Below are 22611 nucleotides of genomic sequence, written 5' to 3'. Positions count from 1 at the left end.
AGGTAGTTTTATATATATGAATCGAATGATGTTATGAATGTCATTACTACCTCAATTTTAGTAGGTAAACCTACTGGAAATGATGAAAAAATAACTTGAGCTTCAAAGGATCTTTGATGGCTTGGAAGTTCTTGAAATAGAATCATGACACAAAAACAAGTTCAAGTAAGATTATTACTCGAATTAAGATAGTTATAGTTATAGAAATTGAATCAAAGCTTGAATATGAATATTACCTTGATTTAGAAAGATAACCTACTGTAAATAACAAAGGTTTCTTGATCTTAGATGATTGCTTGGAATGGATTAGGAAACTTGGAAGTAAACTTGTAAACTTGGAAGTGTTCTTGATGTGTTCTTGAGTAATTGTTTTTATGATAATTATAGGTAATAACCAAAGCTTGTATTTGATGAATTTTGCTGGAAAAATAGTAACTTAGACGTTCATGGAAGAGTGTGTGTGTTTTGAGAGATAATTGGGAAGAAAATTGGAAATGAAATGGAGTAGGTGGTGAGTGGTGAAGGTAAGTGGGGTTAAAAGGAGTTCTTGTTTTTGTTTCCTTGCTCATAAGTCATGCTAGTTGTCTAATTGTTGGTTCCACATGTTTGTTGACTATCTAGGGCTGCTAAGAGCTGAATTATTATGTGTATATACCAATAGTATATACGTCTAGTAGCTGGGTATTGTACGAGTACGAATACAGTTGCATACGAGTAGAATTGTTGATGATAATGAATGAGAATGCAATTGTAAGAATTTTTGTTAAGTAGAAGTACTTTGATATGTGTCTTGAAGTCTTTCAAAAGTGTACTAATACATCTAAATACACTACATGTATATACATTTTAACTGAGTCGTTAAGTCATCGTTAGTCGTTACATGTAAGTGTTGTTTTGAAACCTTTAAGTTAACGATCTCATTTAATGTTGTTAACCCATTGTTTATTATATCTAATGAGATGTTAAATTATTACATTATCAAGATATTATGATGTATGAATATATCTTAATATGATATATATACATTAAAATGTCATTACAACGATAATCGTTACATATATGCCTCGTTTCAAAATTCTTAAGTTAGTTGTCTTCTTTTACATATGTAGTTCATTGTTAACATACTTAATGATATATATAATTATCATTTTATCATATTAAATATAGTGTAAAAATATCTTAATATGATACATATGTATTTAGTAAAACGTTGTAATAACGATAATCGTTATATATATCGTTTCGAGTTTCTTAACTTAGTAGTCTCATTTTTATGTATATAACTCATTGTTAATATACTTATGACTTACTTATCATAATCTCATGTTAACTATATGTATATCCATATATATATCGTCATGTCATTTTTACAAGTTTTAACGTTCGTGAATCGCCGGTCAACTTGGGTTGTCAATTGTCTACATGAAACTCATTTCAAATAATCAAGTCTTAACAAGTTTGATTGCTTAACATGTTAGATTCATTTAATCATGCAAATATTGTTTTCAATTAATATATAATCATAAAAAAGTTTGGGTCACTACAGTACCTACCCGTTAAATAAATTTTGTCCCGAAATTTTAAGCTGTTGAAGGTGTTGACGCATTTTCTGGAAATAGGTGAGGGTATTTCAGCTTCATCTGATCTTCACGCTCCCATGTAAATTCAGGTCCTCTACGAGTATTCCATCGAACCTTAACAATTGGTATCTTGTTTTGCTTAAGTCTTTTAACCTCACGATCCATTATTTCGACGGGTTCTTCAATGAATTGTAGTTTTTCGTTAATTGTAATCTTGTCTAATGGAATGGTGAGATCTTCTTTAGAAAAACATTTCTTCAAATTCGAGACATGAAAAGTATTATGTACCCCGGTGAGTTGTTGCGGTAAGTCAAGTCGGTAAGCTACTGGTCCGACACGATCTATAATCTTGAATGGTCCAATGTACTTTGGATTTAGTTTCCCCCGTTTACCAATTCGAACAACGCCTTTCCAAGGTGAAACCTTAAGGATGACCATCTCTCCAATCTCAAATTCTATATCTTTTCTTTTAATGTCCGCATAGCTCTTTTGTCGACTTTGGGCAGTTTTCAATCGTTGTTGAATTTGGATGATCTTCTCGGTAGTTTCTTGAATTATCTTCAGACCCGTAATCTGTCTATCCCCCACTTCATTCCAAAAAATCAGAGACCTGCACTTTCTATCATAAAGTGCTTCAAATGACGCCATCTCAATAATCGAATGGTAACTGTTGTTGTAGAAAAATTCTGCTAACGGTAGGTGTCGATCCCAACTGTTTCCGATATCGTTAACACATGCTCGTAGCATGTCTTCAAGGGTCTGTATCATCCTTTCACTTTGCCCATCATTTTGTGGATGATAAGCAGTACTCATTTCTAGACGAGTCCCCAATGCTTGTTGCAATGTCTGCCAAAATCTTGAAACAAATCTGCCATCTCTATCTGAGATAATAGAGACTGGTATTCCATGACTGGAGACAACTTCCTTCAAGTATAATCGCGCCAACTTCTCCATTTTATCATCTTCTCTCATTGGAAGAAAGTGTGCTGACTTGGTAAGACGATCGACTATTACCCAAATTGTATCATAACCACTTGCAGTCCTTGGCAATTTAGTAATGAAATCCATGGTAATGTTTTCCCATTTCTATTCCGGGATTTCAGGTTGTTGAAGTACACCTGATGGTTTCTGATGTTCAGCTTTGACCTTAGAACACGTCAAACATTCTCCTACATATTTAGCAATATCGGCTTTCATACCCGGCCACCAAAAGTGTTTCTTGAGATCTTTGTACATCTTCCCCGCTCTGGGATGTATTGAATATTTGGTTTTATGTGCTTCCTTAAGTACCTTTTCTCTCACATCTCCAAACTTTGGTACCCAAATTCTTTCAGCCCTATACCGGGTTTCATCTTCCCAAATATTAAGATGTTTCTCCGATCCTTTGGGTATTTCATTCTTCAACTTTAATTCTTTTACAACTCCCTGATGCGCCTCCTTTATTTGAGTAGTAAGGTTAGTACGAATAATTATATTCATAGCTTTTACCCGTATAGGTTCTCTGTCCTTTCTACTCAAAGCGTCGGCTACCACATTCGCCTTCCCTGGGTGGTAACGAATCTCAAAGTCGTAATCAATCAACAATTCAATCCACCTACGCTGCCTCATGTTCAGTTGTTTCTGATTAAATATGTGTTGGAGACTTTTGTGGTCGGTATATATAATACTTTTGACCCCATATAAGTAGTGCCTCCAAGTCTTTAATGCAAAAACAATGGTGCTCAATTCCAAATCGTGAGTCGTATAATTTTGCTCGTGAATCTTCAATTGTCTGGACGCATAAGCAATTATCTTCGTTCGTTGCATTAATACACAACCGAGGCCTTGCTTTGAGGCATCACAATATATCAAAAAATCGTCATTCCCTTCAGGTAATGACAATATAGGTGCCGTAGTTAACTTTTTCTTCAACAATTGAAACGCTTTCTCCTGCTCATCATTCCATTCAAATTTCTTCCCTTTATGCGTTAATGCAGTCAAGGGTTTTGCTATTTTGGAAAAATCTTGGATGAACCTTCTGTAGTAACCAGCCAGTCCTAAAAATTGGCGTATATGCTTCGGAGTTTTCAGGGTTTCCCACTTTTCAACGGTTTCAATCTTTGTCGAATCCACTTGAATACCTTCTTTGTTCACTATGTGACAGAGGAATTGAACTTCTTCCAACCAAAATGCACACTTTGAAAACTTAGCATACAGTTTTTCTTTCCTCAACAACTCTAGCACTTTTCTCAAATGTTCTTCGTGCTCTTGATCATTCTTTGAGTAAATAAGTATGTCATCGATGAAAACAATGACAAACTTGTCAAAGTATGGTCTACACACTCGGTTCATGAGGTCCATGAACACAGCTGGTGCGTTAGTCAACTCAAATGGAATAACCATAAACTTGTAATGACCGTAATGCATCCTGAAAGCAGTTTTCAGAATATCATCCTCCTTCACCCGCATTTGATGATACCCGGAACATAAATCGAACTTCGAATAAATCGATGAGCCTTGTAGTTGATCAAATAAGTCGTCGATTCTCGGTAGTGGGTAACGATTCTTGATGGTAAGTTTGTTCAACTCTCGGTAGTCGATAAACAACCTGAATGTACCATCCTTCTTTTTGACAAACAAAACAGGAGCTCCCCATGGTGATGTACTTGGTCGTATAAAACCACACTCTAAAAGTTCTTGTAATTGGCTTTGGAGTTCCTTCATTTCGCTGGGTGCAAGTCCGTATAGAGCATGAGCTATTGGTGCAGTTCCTGGTACGATCTATTTAAAATTCAACAGATCGGTGTGGAGGCAGTCCCGGTAATTCTTTCAGAAATACATAGGGAAATTCTTTTACGACAGGAACATCATTGATGTTCTTTTCTTCGGTTTGTACTTTCTCGTTATGTGCTAGAACAGCATAGCAACCTTTTCTTATTAGTTTTTGCGCCTTTAAATTACTAATAAGTTTTAGCTTCGCATTGGTCTTTTCTCCGTACACCATTAAGGGATTTCCTTTTTCTCATACAATGCGAATTTCATTTTTGTAACATACGATTTCTGCTCTCTCCTTTTTCAACCAATCCATGCCGATTATCACATCAAATCTCCCTAACTCTACTGGTATCAAATCAATCTTAAATATTTCGCTAACTAAATTAATTTCTCAATTCCGACATATATTATCTGCTGTAATTAATTTACCGTTTGCTAATTCGAGTAAAAATTTGTTATCCAAAGGTGTCAGTGGACAACTTAGTTTAGCATAAAAATCTCTACTCATATAGCTTCTATCCGCACCCGAATCAAATAAAACATAAGCAGATTTATTGTCAATAAGAAACGTACCCGTAACAAGCTCTGGGTCTTCCTGTGCTTCTGTCGTATTAATATTGAAAACTCTTCCGCGGCCCTGCCCACTAGTATTCCCCTGATTCGGACAATTTCTACTAATGTGGCCCGATTTTCCACATGCAAAGCAAACTATGGCGGCATTATCTGTTCTGACATTATTTGTTATTTTAATTCTGTTAAACTTTGGTCCGTAGGCCTCACACTTTGCTGCACTATGACCATTTCTTCTACACCTAGTGCAAAATGTCGTGCAGAACCCCTGGTGATTCTCTTCACACCTTTGGCATGACTGTTTTTGGTTTTTGTTGCCATTGTTGTTATTGAGATTGTTGTTGGGATTGTTATTGTTGCTATTGTTGTTGTTGTTATTGTTGTTGGGACGGTTATTGTAGTTGTTGTTAGGACGTTTATTGAAGTTGTTGTTGCGATTGATGTTGCGGTTGTTGGGATAGTTATTGCGATTGTGGTTGTGATTGTTGTTGTTGTATTGGTGACTCTTGTCATTGGTTTCTTCCCACTTTCTCTTGACTTGTTTCATGTTAGCCTTTTCAGTTGTCTGCTATTTAATCCTTCCTTCGATCTGGTTCACTAATTTGTGAGCCATTCGACTTGCCTTTTGTATGGAGGCGGGCTCGTGTGAACTCACATCTTCTTGAATCCTTTCCGGTAACCCTTTTACAAATGCGTCGATCTTCTCTTCTTCGTCTTCGAACGTTCTGGGACACAATAGGCATAATTCGGTGAATCGTCGTTCGTACGTGGTGATATCGAAACCTTGCGTTCGTAATCCTCTAAGCTCTACCTTGAGCTTGTTGACCTCGTTTCTGGGACGATACTGCTCGTTCATCAATTGCTTGAATGCTGACTACGGTAGTGCGTAAGCAGCATCTTGTCCTACCTGCTCGAGATAGGTATTCCACCATGTTAGCGCCGTACCTGTGAAGGTATGCGTAGCGTACTTCACTTTGTCTTCTTCAGTACATTTACTTATGGCAAACACCGATTCAACCTTCTCGGTCCACCGTTTCAATCCAATTGGACCCTCGGTTCCATCAAATTCCAAAGGTTTGCAGGCAGTGAATTCTTTGTAGGAGCATTCTACACGATTTCTTGTGAAATTAGTTCCACTGCTAGATCCAGAGTTATTGTTATTTTGCATCGCAGCCTGTACTGCGGCTATGTTTGCTGCAAGGAAAACACGAAAGTCTTCCCCGCTCATGTTCAAATTCTGATGAGTCGCCGGTGCCATTTCCTTCAAAAATAGCCCAAAAGAATTAAGTTAATCATATAGAATTTTAAGAGTAGTCAATAGTATTTCGTAGCATAGTATGAACTTATTTATAAAAGCTTTTTCTTCATATTAGCATTTTATTTTAATTCGGGTAGTACCTACCCGTTAAGTTCATACTTAGTAGCTAATATACAATTCAACTACTACAATTCTATATGAAAAAACTGATTATAATAAAATTTTGCGTTCAAATTTTATACAATATTTTACAAACTTACAATACCGCTATTATACATATAGGATGAAATATAGCACATAATAACTTTGCTACTCGGCAGCTATAAAGGCAATTCTAGTTAATACGTAAGTTGTTGAGCAAAAGAAATAAAGACACGTAATTCATAAGTCCAGAAACAAGTCATGCATTCTGGTTTTACTAAGACGACTTCCCATCCTTGGTCTTGTGGAAAGTAACCGTTATGACCATTGGCTAGGCAGCATGTTGTAATGTCGTCAAAAGGACGAGGGTTTCGTAATGTCCAACAGCCCGGTAATAATCTAAAAACCTTGTTTCTCACCCCAACTACTGAATCCGTCACCTGTGGGAATGTTTCATTTAATAGTTGTAATCCGATGTTCTTTTTCTCACTTTGGTGAGAAGCGAACATCACTAACCCGTAAGTATAACATGCTTCTTTATGTTGCATGTTAGAAGCTCTTTCTAACTCATGAAATCCTATGTTGGGATATGTTGAGTTAAAATAGGTTCTTAACCCGTAGTGTAAAATTGCATTTGGGTTCCCCGCATTTAACGCTTTAAAGAAAACACGGCGTAAATTACAGTCTCCCCAATGCGATATTCCCCACCTATCAAAGGAAAACTTTTTATAAACTAAGGCATTTCTGGAAAGTCTTTCAAATATTTGACAAGTTAATTTCGCCATAACTAATTGTGCTGATGAATTCTGACCGACTCTAGACAAGATTTCCTTAATCATATCCTCTGGTAGGTCTTCTAAAATATTCGGTTGTCTACCCTTAACGTCCATTTTGTTTTTATACTGTAAAATAGACAAGGATTAGATTCATAAAAGATAATTAACAAACAATACAAGCAATTTTTACATAGAACATAATAGTACAAGCACACTACAATACATATAATACACAACATGATTACAACTCCCTAATCTGAATCACTGGTTTCTTCCTTTTCGGACTTGGTTCGTTTTCCAAATTTTCTAGGGATATATGGTGTTCCTCTAATACGAGCCGTCGTTTTTCACAATGGTTTAGAAAAACCTGATGGTTTAGAGGTTCCTGGGTTATTGTTACAATTTAGAAAATACGGAGGTTGCCGATACATATAAAGCTCATCGGGGTTGGAATCAGGTTTCTCTATTTTTATATCTTTTCCCTTATTATTTTCTTTTGCTTTATTAAATTGGGTCGAGGTAATTTCTATAACATCATCGGGATCCGATTCATTGGAAAATTGGTAATCTTCCTAATATTTTGCTTCCTCGGCGGAAACACCATTGACCATTTTTAACTTTGGTCCGTTGGTTGAGGATTTTCTTTTATTTAATCGATTTACTGTAGGTATCAATATTTCTTCCTCCGGAACCTCTTCTTCTTCCGGTTCCTCCTCTTCCGGTTCCTCCTCTTCTGGTTCCTCTTCTTCCGGATCCTCCTCTTCCGGTTCCTCCTCTTCCGGTTCTTCTTCGGGAATTTGTGAATCTTCCCAAAGTATATTCGACTCTTCATTATTATTAGGTGAGTCGATGAGATTTGTACTAGAGGTAGACATCTATCACACAATATCAAGCACGTTAAGAGATTAATATATTTACATGTTAATAATATATAGTTTCCAACAAAAAAAGTTAAGCGATCATTTTTGAAGAAAAACACGGTCGAAGTCCAGACTCACTAATGCATCCTAACAAACTCGGTAAGACACACTAATGCAAAAATTCTAGTTCTCTAAGACCAACGCTCGGATACCAACTGAAATGTCCCATTCATATCGATTATAAACGTTCCATATTAATTGATTTCGTTGCGAGGTTTTGACCTCTATATGAGACGTTTTTCAAAGACTGCATTTGTTTTTAAAACAAACCATAACCTTTATTTTATCGACAAGGTTAAAAAGACACCACCTAGATTATCCAGAAATGATAATCTAAAAATATCACACTTACACACTACCAATACATATTGGTTTACAATATTAATATGTTACAACAAAATAAATCTCGAATGCAGTTTTAAACAATATTATACAAGCATACTGATACCAAATCTTGTCCATATATTAGCATGCAACAGCGGAAGCTCTTAATAATCACCTGAGAATAAATATGCTTTAAACGTCAACAAAAATGTTGGTGAGTTATAGGTTTAACCTATATATTTATCAAATTGTAATAATAGACCACAAGATTTCATATTTCAATATACATCCCATACATAGAGATGAAAATCATTCATATGGTGAACACCTGGTAACCAACATTAACAAGATGCATATAAGAATATCCCCTATCATTCCGGGAAATCCATCGGACATGATAAAACAACATCGAAGTACTAAAGCATCCGCAACCATGGATGGGGTTCGTTAGGCCCAATAGATCTATCTTTAGGATTCGCGTCAATTAGTAGATCGGTTTACTAATTCTTAGGTTACCAAGAAAAAAGGGGTATATTCGGCTTCGATCATTTACCCATATAATGTAGTTTCATTTACTTGTGTCTATTTCGTAAAACATTTATAAAACTGCATGTATTCTCATCCCAAAATATTAGATTTTAAAAGTGGGACTATAACTCACTTTCACAGATTTTTACTTCGTCGGGAAGTAAGACTTGGCCACTGGTCGATTCACGAACCTATAACAAATATGTACATATATATCAAAGTATGTTCAAAATATATTTTCAACATTTTTAATACGTTTTACTGTTTTAAGTTTATTAAGTCAGCTGTCCTCATTAGTAACCTACAACTAGTTGTCCACAGTTAGATGTACGGAAATAAATCGATATATATTATCTTGAATCAATCCACGACCCAGTGTATACACGTCTCATGCTATATCACAACTCAAAGTATATATATTTTTGGAATAAACCTCAACCTTGTATAGCTAACTCCAACATTACTGCATATAGAGTGTCTATGGTTGTTCCAAATAATATATATACATGGGTCGATATGATATGTCAAAACATTTGCATACGTGTCTATGGTATCCCAAGATTACATAATATATTAGAATACATGTATAATACAATATGAGTTAGCTATGATATGATTAATATAGATTTGTTACCGATTTTCACGTAGTTACAACAAGTAAAAATATCCAATCTTGTTTTACCCATAACTTCTTCATTTTAAATCCGTTTTGAGTGATTCAAGTTGCTATGGTTTCATATTGAACTTAAGTTTATGAATCTAAATAGAAAAAGTATAAGTTTATAGTCAGAAATACAGGTTACAAGTCTTTTTTGAAAAGGTAGTCATTTCAGTCGAAAGAACAACGTCTAGATGACCATTTTGGAAAACATACTTCCACTTTGAGTTTAACCATGATTTTTGGATATAGTTTCATGTTCATAAGAAAAATCATTTTTTCAGAAGAACAACTTTTAAATCAAAGTTTATCATAGTTTTTAATTAACTAACCCAAAATAGCCCGATGTGTTACTACGACGGCGTATATCCAGTTTTACGGTGTTTTTCGTGTTTTCAGGTTTTAAATCATTAAGTTAGCATATCATATAGATATAGAACATGTGTTTAGTTGATTTTAAAAGTCAAATTAGAAGGATTAACTTTTGTTTGCGAACAAATTTAAAATTAACTAAACTATGTTCTAGTGATTACAAGTTTAAACCTTCGAATAAGGTAGTTTTATATATATGAATTGAATGATGTTATGAATATCATTACTACCTCAATTTTAGTAGGTAAACCTACTGGAAATGATGAAAAAATAATTTGAGCTTCAAAGGATCTTTGATGGCTTGGAAGTTCTTGAAATAGAATCATGACACAAAAACAAGTTCAAGTAAGATTATTACTCGAATTAAGATAGTTATAGTTATAGAAATTGAATCAAAGCTTGAATATGAATATTACCTTGATTTAGAAAGATAACCTACTGTAAATAACAAAGGTTTCTTGATCTTAGATGATTGCTTGGAATGGATTAGGAAACTTGGAAGTAAACTTGTAAACTTGGAAGTGTTCTTGATGTGTTCTTGAGTAATTGTTTTTATGATGATTATAGGTAATAACCAAAGCTTGTATTTGATGATTTTTGCTGGAAAAATAGTAACTTAGACGTTCATGGAAGAGTGTGTGTGTTTTGAGAGAGAATTGGAAAGAAAATTGGAAATGAAATGGAGTAGGTGGTGAGTGGAGAAGGTGAGTGGGGTTAAAAGGAGTTCTTGTTTTTGTTTCCTTGCTCATAAGTCATGCTAGTTGTCTAATTGTTGGTTCCACATGTTTGTTGACTATCTAGGGCTGCTAAGAGCTGAATTATTATGTGTATATACCAATAATATATACGTCTAGTAGTTGGGTATTATACGAGTACGAATACGGTTGCATACGAGTAGAATTGTTGATGAAAATGAATGAGAATGCAATTGTAAGCATTTTTGTAAGTAGAAGAACTTTTATATGTGTCTTGAAGTCTTTAAAAAGTGTACTAATACATCTAAATACACTACATGTATATACATTTTAACTTAGTCATTAAGTCATCGTTAGTCGTTACATGTAAGTGTTGTTTTGAAACCTTTAAGTTAACTATCTCATTTAATGTTGTTAACCCATTGTTTATTATATCTAATGAGATGTTGAATTATTACATTATCAAGATATTATTATGTATGAATATATCTTAATATGATATATATATACATTAAAATGTCGTTACAACGATAATCGTTGCATATATGCCTCGTTTCAAAATTCTTAAGTTAGTAGTCTTCTTTTACATATGTAGTTTATTGTTAACATACTTAATGATATATATAATTATCATTTTATCATGTTAAATATAGTGTAACAATATCTTAATATGATACGTATGTATTTAGTAAGACGTTGTAATAACGATAATCGTTATATATATCGTTTCGAGTTTCTTAACTTAGTAGTCTCATTTTTATGTATATAACTCATTGTTAATATACTTATGGAGATACTTACTTATCATAATCTCATGTTAACTATATGTATATCCATATATATATATCGTCATATCGTTTTTAAGAGTTTTAATGTTCGTGAATCGCCGGTCAACTTGGGTGGTCAATTGTCTACATGAAACTCATTTCAAATAATCAAGTCTTAACAAGTTTGATTGCTTAACACGGTTGAAACATTTAATCATGCAAATATAGTTTTCAATTAATATATAATCATGGAAAAGTTCGGGTCACTACAATTTGTGTCAAAACATTACGCGATTCAATGACAGAATTACTCGATCCTTGTACACATCACACGATGCGCGTAATTTGATGTCAATTATATTGTTGTCGCTGCTAATCGCTGTTTTACTATTCTATTTCCTTTGTTCTGCTAGAACTCCGATGGTGATGAGGATGATATCAACGATGTTATAATCATAATGATGTGAATATGATGATGACAGTGACGTTTGATCATTGATGATGATTATAGATGTTGGTGAACCGAAAAACTTAAGAGTTTAACTCTGATCGTGACAGCTTGTAATCGATTTTTGGGCTAACCTAGTTGTTGGGCTTGATTTACTTGTTGGGCCGTGATCCACTTTAATTGTTGTTAGGCTGAGACAATTTAGAACGGGATATATATAAATTGGGTTACGGTTAAATACAGAAAGAAACAGCACGGAAGAGTGGTTTAATGAGTGTGCGGGTTAGCGGGAGGTCTCGGGTTCGATCCCAGTCTTGGGAAAATTCTTTTTAGAGTAAGCTTTTAAGGGTATACACAATTATCTTATTTTTATTATTAATATTATTAATTATTATGACTATTACTATTATTGTTATGAATATAATTATTATTGTTATTGATTATTATTGTTATCATTAGTATTATTATTAATAAATATTAGTATTATTATTAGTATTATTATTATCAAGTATTATGAATATCAATTATTATTAAAAAAAATATCAATTAGAAGTATAAACATTATTATTACTATTGTTATGATAGTTAGTATTATCATGATTTTTAATATTATCATTATCATTAAAATAAGTATTATGATTATAATTAATATTATTATTATAAATATTATTATTGTAATAATTATCATTAATAATTTTAATAATAAGATTTTTATTACTATATTTGTATAAGTATTATTATTAGTACTATCAATTAGATTATTATTGGTAATAGCATTATGATCATTATCACTGATATTAAAATTTATATTATTATAGTTATTATCTGTATGATTATAGTGACCATTATTACTAAAAGTAACATTTTTATTAATAATAGTATTAGAATTATCATTTAACATTAATATTGGTATTATCATTAATATGACTATTAAAACTTCTAATAAAATCATCATTATTATAAAGATCACCAATTTAATTAAAAGTATTATTTTTATGAAAACTGACATTTTATCATATCATTATTATCATTACTTTTATTATCACTAACATTACTTTTATTATTATTATCAAAACTATTTTTTTTTTAAATAAATAAATATTCTATGCATAAAATATACTTATTACATATATTATAATTATATTAATATTTTACAAAACTATATATATAAAACCTATTAATATTATTTATATAAATACTTACATATAACAACCTATTGATTTTTATATATAACAATAAACAATTATATATATATAAATATGGATATATTAATATAACTATATAAATATTAATCATTATAATATATAAAGATATAATAAAATTATAAATATATTGTTCGATTACAACTATGTATATTAATAAATATACAAATGTTATAGGTTCGTGAATCCGAGGCCAACCCTACATTTGTTCAATGTCGTCATATGTATTTTTACTACAAAATACAATAATGTGAGTTTCATTTGCTCCCTTTTTAAATGCTTTTGCAATATATATTTTTGGGACTAAGAATACATGCGCTACTTTTATAAATGTTTGACAAAATAGACACAAGTAATCAAAACTACATTATATGGTTGGATTATTAAACCGAATATCGCCCCTTCAAGTCTGGTAACCTAAAAATTAGGGAAATAGCCCCTAATTGACGCGAATCCTAAAGGTAGATCTATCGGGTCTAACGAGCCCCATCCAGGGTATGGATGCTTTAGTACTTTGAGGTATTATTTAGTATATTAGCTGCGCCCTGTATACTGGAGGATATTCTATATGCATCTTGTTAAGGTCGGTTACCAGGTATTCAATCCATGTGAATGATTTTTATCTTTATGCAGTTTGCGAAATGCCTGATACGAGATTATGTTTATGAAAGATTGAATTTAAATCTTGTGGTCTATTAAAAATATGAAATTGATGGATTATGATAAACTAATGAACTCACCAACCTTTTGGTTGACACTTTAAAGCATGTTTTTTCTCATGTATAAAAGAAATCTTCCGCTTTGCTTTTGTTCATTTTAGAGATATTACTTGGAGTCATTCATGGCATATTTCAAAAGACGTTGCATTCAAGTCATTGTGTTCATCAAGATTATTATTAAGTCAATTATAGTTGGATATATTATGAAATGGTATGCATTCCGTCAATTTTTCGAAGAAATGAAAGTTTGTCTATTAAAAACAAATGCAATGTTTGTAAAATGTATCATATAGAGGTCAAGTACCTCACGATGAAATCAATTGTAATGTATTCATCCAAATGGATTAGGACGGGTCCTTTCAGTTGGTATCAGAGCGGTGGTCTTAGCGAACCAGGTCTGCATTATTGTGTCTAACGGATAGTCGTTAGGATGCATTAGTGAGTCTGGACTTCGACCGTGTCTACATGTCAAAAGTTTTGCTTATCATTTTGTGTCAAAAATTACCTACTTATCATCCTTAGGAAATTACCTGCTTATCATTCTTAGTCTAGACACGTCTTGCTGCATTGATTGCATGAATAGTGTATAGAAAAAATTCATATCTTAGCGTATCTGCTAATTCATATCTTAACATATCTGTTACTGTAAACTTTGCCTGACATATCCCGTAAATTCCTCCGTAATCTACGAAATCTTTTGCTTTATATATATAGGTATTCTATGTAATTAGAATACCATCTGATAGGCGGAAATCTGTTTATATCAAAAAATCTTTTATCCAATCGTATGAAATGGAATTCGTCATCAGTTCAAGTCCCTCGGATTCCGAAATGGAATCCCACTCAAGCTCTGAAAGTAGTGTGACCAGAATGGACCAACCAATCAGCCATCATCTATTCTGGATGAATTGGGGATGGGTTCGTAGCCTCCTCAACAATTGGAGATAAGAAGAAGGAGATCCCTTCCATCCACCACATTGCCCTATTGGCGATGAACCTGAAGCACTTACCGGCGAACCTGTCCGAAACACCATTTTCTCTCTCATTTCCAGAGTATCTCATCACGATTATATACTACATCAAATTCTAGATTTTATTTATCCACTTGTCCGAACCGACAATCACCCTGGTGTAATAGAAGAATTCAACGAGCTTCGCGCTCGGGTAGTGGCTTTGGAGAATATGGTGCAAAGGTTACAAACACCAGCAGCAGCATAACCAGTACCACCATCATCAACGCCAAGAGTACCATTACCACCTCCAACCACAACCGCGTTGTAAACCTCAACTTCACAATTTGTCCCACAAGCATCAACGTCTTATGCCCTGAAGATACCAAGGAATACCAACAACAATGAACGATGAAGTGTTGATTCATAACCTCATTGGAGAAACATTCCGCGAAAATAATGTAGTCTCAAAATTCTTAAAGATTATCTATTCAAGCCTTAACCATAAATCAATTGTGTGAACCGAAATGATAAAAGGTTGAGTAGAAACTCTGACCGGAATGGTGCACGATTTACAAGTTAGACTTGTTTTACCAACAGCATCAACAATACCATTAGCATCACCAGCACAGTCAGTGCCGACAACATTGTCAAAATCAGCAGCACCTCTAACATCACAAGCCCCGATTGTTCAAGAGTCGTCGTGGATATCCTCACAAATCAACAACAAGTATGTCATATCAACGAGTTATGAAGTATTAACTCATTTTCCACTGAAGGATTTGTATGTATATCTTATATATATAAATTTTTAAACCATAATAAATCTTTCCGTACTAAGCTGTTATATGTGAATCTTAACTACTCGGTTAATTCATATTATTAATATGCTATGATGTACATTCTTCGTCAGCAACTTAACCATCGTTAACTACAATCTCTGTCTCAATTCAATGATTTCCATTTCATAGTAAATCAAGTGTACTATTCAAATATATGTTTGATTGAACACTTTCATCATCGATGTACTTGAAACTTTTCAAACAACATCATTCGTATCTTGCGAAGTTCATAAGAATTCCACAAATAACAACATCATGCATCAACAAATAACGAAGTATTGATTCATTATTTCAATCACCTTGAAGAAATTCTCCTTAAAAGTTATGAAATTTCTAAAGTTTTAGGGATTACTCAATTCAAGTTTTAACCGTAAATCAAATGAGTTTAATTTAATATTAACTCATTAAATCTATGTTACATCTAAAGAAAATATACACATATATATTTTCCTAAAGACTGTAATAAAAATTCGTTTGTACAAAATATTAATTGTGAAAAAAAAAATTAACGGGTAGGTAATACCCGAGAGATATATAAATTCAAAATTAATATGTTACATTCTTCGAATCTGATTCAACAATCATCAACTATACTCACTAAGTTTCTCAACAATACACATTCTTTCATAAAAATCAAAATAACCATACTCATTCAAATTCAATTACATATTCTGATTTTGAAATTGCAGAGTTCAATTCGAGATATAATCGGTATCATTCCTCTTAGATTCCTAAATCTTTCAAAGCTATACTTTGACTTCAAAACTGTGTTAGAACATCATATGTATATTAACAATTACAATCTGCGTTCAAACCCTCTGAAATGCCTGAAGACACTTCAAATAATGAGCAATCGAGATGATGATCCAACCACATGTTACCCATAGTCATACACCAGAAAAACCTCTCGAAACCAAAGTCATAGTTTAACATGTACCTACGACAGATCCTTTGGCATTTATTAGCAAAAATAATCTTGCGATTTCTTTTCAAAATAACAAATTTTGTCACAGCTCCAACAAGTCAACTTCGACTTTTCAGTCAGACTAACCTTATTATAACCTTGAGATATACGCCATCGTTACCGGGGAACCTTTTACATTCCACCACATTATCAGCAGGTGTACCAGTAACTTCATTACCCTTTGACTTTAGCCTCTTCGAAAAATCACTATACTCATTCATTGAAACCCTATCATGTACTCGTCTGTATCTTGTAATAGTAGTTACCATATCAAAAAGATTGAATCACTATTCTCGAATCTCGCAACGATTCTATGCCAACAGTTATATGTATACATATAACATCTATCTCCTATACCTACGTACCTCGAATGTGAAGTTTCTGAAAAACATCTCAGTCTACGAATCAGTACTGTGAAGTTTTGAAAAAGGCTGATGAAGTGGTAAGAACTGTAGACAGCAATTACGGTCAAAAGTTTGATAATAAAGAATAGTAGATTGAAAAATCTCAAACGGAAAAAAAAAATTGGGTACTGGAAAATGGATTGAGCAAAGTATGAAGGAGGCTGTGGACAAATCACAAAGACTAAACCTACCTTCAAAGAATCCAAATGATTCAGCATCTGCTGAAGTCATTAACGAATACCTTACTCCTGACTCTAAACCCCTACGGACAATATTCTTCATCATCCTCTGATATTAGAAATTCTAAGATATCATCGTATCTTTCATTATAAATATCCTTCATATTTCTGAAGATATTTTCATAACTATTCTTATCTGAAATCATTTATCTCCTCGCGTTATCTGTATCATCATAAAAGAAACTGTTTTAGTTTCTAAATTTTAAAATCGTCGTGTTTAAATTATGAATGTTTTGAAGTAGTGTTGTGAACTGAAGAATGAGTTAGTATAATATAATGACACATGATCAACGTGATTATATTACAGTAAATCATGCTGAGTTTCTAAAATGGAACTTGATGATTCACAGATCATAACATCATCATGTGCTATGTCACACGACTCTTGTTTTCTATTTAACCTCTAAAAATATCAAGAAAGTATTTTCTTGATGATTCGGTCTTTTCCAGGGTATTCTGGTAATTTAACAAATCAAGATCGTGGCATTACAATTTCCTTCTTAGAACATTAACAATGTTCATTTCGAAATTCATATCTGTGAATTCTGGACCATTACAAGCGGTGCTTAATCGCAAGAAGAAGAAATGAAAGGACAAAACTCCGAAATAGAAATTGGGGTATAAATCACAGCAAATAGAAGAGAACATTAATTATGAATGACAATAATTATAAGAGACAGAAGCAGGGACTTTGAAACATAAGGAAGGATATAAAGCCCAACAAATTACAAACCGTATATATCGATGCATATAGCAATATAGAGACACGGGAGAACTAAAAACACTATAAAACCAAGAGTATAGTAAAAGTAAATAGATTCTTCTGGAGAAAGATGAAAAAGAAGAACGACAGATATGAAAGTGAGGAGTATATCAAGAATTATCACTGGATGAAGCATATTGACGAACACTTTAAAATATGAGTTGAGGGAGAAAGAATAGAAGGTGTGAGTTGCAAGGAAAAGAAGGAGGTAAATTTATAGTGAAATATCCAATGAAGGAATCGAGATGGATTATCGCATTAAATCGAAGGGGATCCTAATTTCCTTAAATACCGAAAAATCAAATCTTACTACGAAGATTTCCTCTAGATTCCCTTAAATACCGGAAACCAACTATGACTACGTCACCGGTTAAGTCGAATCTGTATTTACTCATTTCACCCTTTTATGATAACTTCACTCATACGCTTCGGGTAATCGAATTATTTTATCCATACTTCTCAAAAATGATAAAACTCTATAATCGTCATAATAACATTCTCATTATTAGCCATGACGACCTCTATCAAATTTCGGGGACGAAATTTCTTTAACGGGTAGGTACTGTGACGACCCGGAAATTTCTGACCAAATTTAAACTTTAATCTTTATATGGTTTTGACATTATAAGCAAAGTCTATTTAATTGAATCTCAAAAACTTTAAACTGTGTTCATGTATTCATTTACCTTTCGACTGCTCTCAACGATTCACGAACAATTAATTGTAAATAGATATGTGTGTAGGTATATATAAATAATAATTCGAAATATAATTTGAAGTATTATATGTTGTTGTTATTAAAAATTAATAAAAGAAAAATAGGATATTATAATAATTATTATTTAAAATATATCTCTATATATAAATAAAGTATATTAAAAATAAATATTAAATGATTGTAATACTCGTTTGATGTTTCGATTGATATTAAGCAAGTTAAATTCAAACTTATATTATTTTAAAATAAACGGTGATCCGAAAATGAGTTTTATAAATTATAGGCTTATCAAAAATGTATTTAAGAACTAATTGTTGAATTTTAAAACTTTTTATATTTTACTTGGGGTTGGGAGTGAATAATTAATGTAATTTTTATTTAATAGTTAATGATCGAATTTTATACCATAATGACCAAAATAAATAAATATAGCTAATTTAAAAATATGGGATTTTTCTGAACACTTTTATCCGCCACTAATTTCGCACGATACCCAGTCCGTGAAAACTGTCGGTAGATAAATGCCAAATGAATGGCTGCATTTCTATTTGATAATACTATTCATGATTGCACGTTTTTAATCTTAATATATATTATTAATATTATTCTTATATTTATTATTTTATTATATCTAATATCTATATTATATATACATATAATTACATGAGAGTCATAACCACCACTCACCACTTCTTCTACTGATTACCATCGAGATTCAAGGCAAAGTAAAACTCAAAACCCACTTCCACCACTCCATCGTCACACCACCATCACTAAGAACCCTACAATCTCTATCTCTCTCTCCCCTCTCTCTCTCTCTCTCCTAAACTTGTTCATGAAACACCATAATCAAACCATCAATCACCTTAACAAGCCATCAACTACCAAAATTTCATGTTTCCTTTCATTATTCGAACACCATGAAAACCACAAAAACAAGCTACTGTACCACTGTTAACCGCCACCTCCACCACTCTCTTTTCCTCTCTCTTCATCTCTTCTTTGTAAACCCATGACTATAATCTGTTTTCTGTTCCAACTTACCATTCGAAATAGAAACCCTTGCTCCTATATTGTTTCTGTTTCCTTTTAAATCGTCAAACACCATCAGGAGGACTGCTGTTATCACCTTCTTATTCAAACTTCCAACACAACTACCATCGAAAATTAATGAAATTCAACTGTATACGTCTTCTATTTGATAAACCCAGACCCATTACCTTTTAACACCACCACCGGTCACCACTTCACTACCTGAATCACCATAACCGCCACCACCTGTGATGTTTCTGTTTTGAACGAAAATTAAATGTGAAGATAACGATGCTACAGTGTTTGTGTCAAAACATTACACGATTCGCGTACACAGCTACACGTTCCGCGTATTTCAATGACAGAATTACACGATCCTCGTACACATCACACGATACACGTAATTTGATGTCAATTATACTGTTGTCGCTGCTACTCGCTGTTTTACTATTCTGTTTCCTTTGTTCTGCTAGAACTCCGATGAGGATGAGGATGATATCAACGATGTTATGATCATAATGATGTGAATATGATGATGACAGTGACGTTTGATGATTGATGATGATTATAGATGTTGGTGAACCGAAATACTCAAGAGTTTAACTCTGATCGTGACAGCTTGTAATCGATTTTTTGGGCTAACCTAGTTGTTGGGCTTGATTTACTTGTTGGGCCATGATACACTTTAATTGTTGTTGGGCTGAGAAAATTTAGAATGGGATATATATAAATTGGGTTACGGTTAAATACAGAAAGAAATAGCACAGAAGAGTGGTTTAATGGGTGTGCGGGTTAGCGGGAGGTCTCGGGTTCGATCCCCGTCTTGGGCAAATTCTTTTTAGAGGAAGTTTTTAAGGGTATACACAATTATCTTATTTTTATTATTAATATTATTAATTATTATGACTATTACTATTATTGTTATGAATATAATTATTATTGTTATTGATTATTATTGTTATCATTAGTATTATTATTAATAAATATTAGTATTATTATTAGTATTATTATTATTATCAAGTATTATGAATATCAATTATTATTAAAAAAAAATATCAATTAGAAGTATAAACATTATTATTACTATTGTTATGATAGTTAGTATTATCATGATTTTTAATATTATCATTATCATTAAAATAAGTATTATGATTATAAATAATATTATTATCATAAATATTATTATTGTAATAATTATCATTAATAATATTAATAATAAGATTTTTATTACTATATTTTTATAAGTATTATTATTAGTACTATCAATTAGATTATTATTGGTAATAGCGTTATGATCATTATCACTGATATTAAAATTTATATTATTATAGTTATTATCTGTATGATTATAGTGACCATTATTACTAAAAGTAACATTTTTATTAATAATAGTATTAGAATTATCATTTAACATTAATATTGGTATTATCATTAATATGACTATTAAAACTTCTAATAAAATCATCATTATTATAAAGATCACTAATTTAATTAAAAGTATTATTTTTATGAAAACTGACATTTTATCTTATCATTATTATCATTACTTTTATTATCACTAACATTACTTTTATTATTATTATCAAAACTATTTTTTTTTTAAATAAATAAATATTCTATGCATAAAATATACTTATAACATATATTATAATTATATTAATATTAATATTTTACAAAAATATATATATAAAACCTATTAATATTATTTATATAAATACTTACATATAACAACCTATTGATTTTTATATATAACACTAAACAATTATATATATAAATATGGATATATTAATATAACTATATAAATATTAATCATTATGAATATATACACAAATTAAACATTCATAATATATAAAGATATAATAAATTATAAATATATTGTTCGATTACAACTATGTATATTAATAAATATACAAATGTTATAGGTTCGTGAATCCGAGGCCAACCCTACATTTGTTCAATGTCGTCATATGTATTTTTACTACAAAATACAATAATGTGAGTTTCATTTGCTCCCCTTTTAAATGCTTTTGCAATTTATATTTTTGGGACTGAGAATACATGCGCTACTTTTATAAATGTTTGACGAAATAGACACAAGTAATCAAAACTACATTATATGGTTGAATTATTAAACCGAATATCGTCCCTTCAAGTTTGGTAACCTAAGAATTAGGGAAATGGCCCCTAATTAACGCAAATCCTAAAGGTAGATCTATCGGGCCCAACGAGCCCCATCCAGGGTATGGATGCTTTAGTACTTCGAGGTATTATTTAGTATATTAGCTGCGCGCTGTATACTGGGGGATATTCTATATGCATCTTGTTAAGGTCGGTTACCAGGTGTTCAATCCATATGAATGATTTTTATCTCTATGCAGTTTGCGAAATGCCTGATACGAGATTATGTTTATGAAAGATGGAATTTAAATCTTGTGGTCTATTAAAAATATGAAATTGATGGATTATGATAAACTAATGAACTCACCAACCTTTTGGTTGACACTTTAAAGCATGTTTATTCTCAGGTATGAAAGAAATCTTCCGCTGTACATTTGCTCATTTTAGAGATAGTACTTGGAGTCATTCATGCCATATTTCAAAAGACGTTGCATTCAAGTCATTGAGTTCATCAAGATTATTATTAAGTCAATTATAGTTGGATATATTATGAAATGGTATGCATGCCATCAATTTTTCGAAGAAATGAAAGTTTGTCTATTAAAAACGAATGCAATGTTTGTAAAATGTATCATATAGAGGTCAAGTACCTCGCGATGAAATCAATTGTAATGTATTCGTCCAAATGGATTAGGACAGGTCCTTTCATATATGGTTCATCCGGAAGGGTTTGTGAATCCTAATCATCCTAATAAAGTATGCAAGCTTCTAAAATCCATTTATGAATTAAAGCAAGCATCCAGGAGCTAGAATCTCAAGTTTGATGAGGAAATTAAAGAGTTTGGTTTTTCTCAAAATGGAGATGAGCC

This window comes from Rutidosis leptorrhynchoides, chromosome 4 (assembly GCF_046630445.1).
Source record: "Rutidosis leptorrhynchoides isolate AG116_Rl617_1_P2 chromosome 4, CSIRO_AGI_Rlap_v1, whole genome shotgun sequence".
Lineage (NCBI taxonomy): Eukaryota > Viridiplantae > Streptophyta > Magnoliopsida > Asterales > Asteraceae > Rutidosis > Rutidosis leptorrhynchoides.
The sequence above is the reverse complement of the archived record's forward strand: the minus strand, read 5'-3'. Positions refer to the sequence as shown.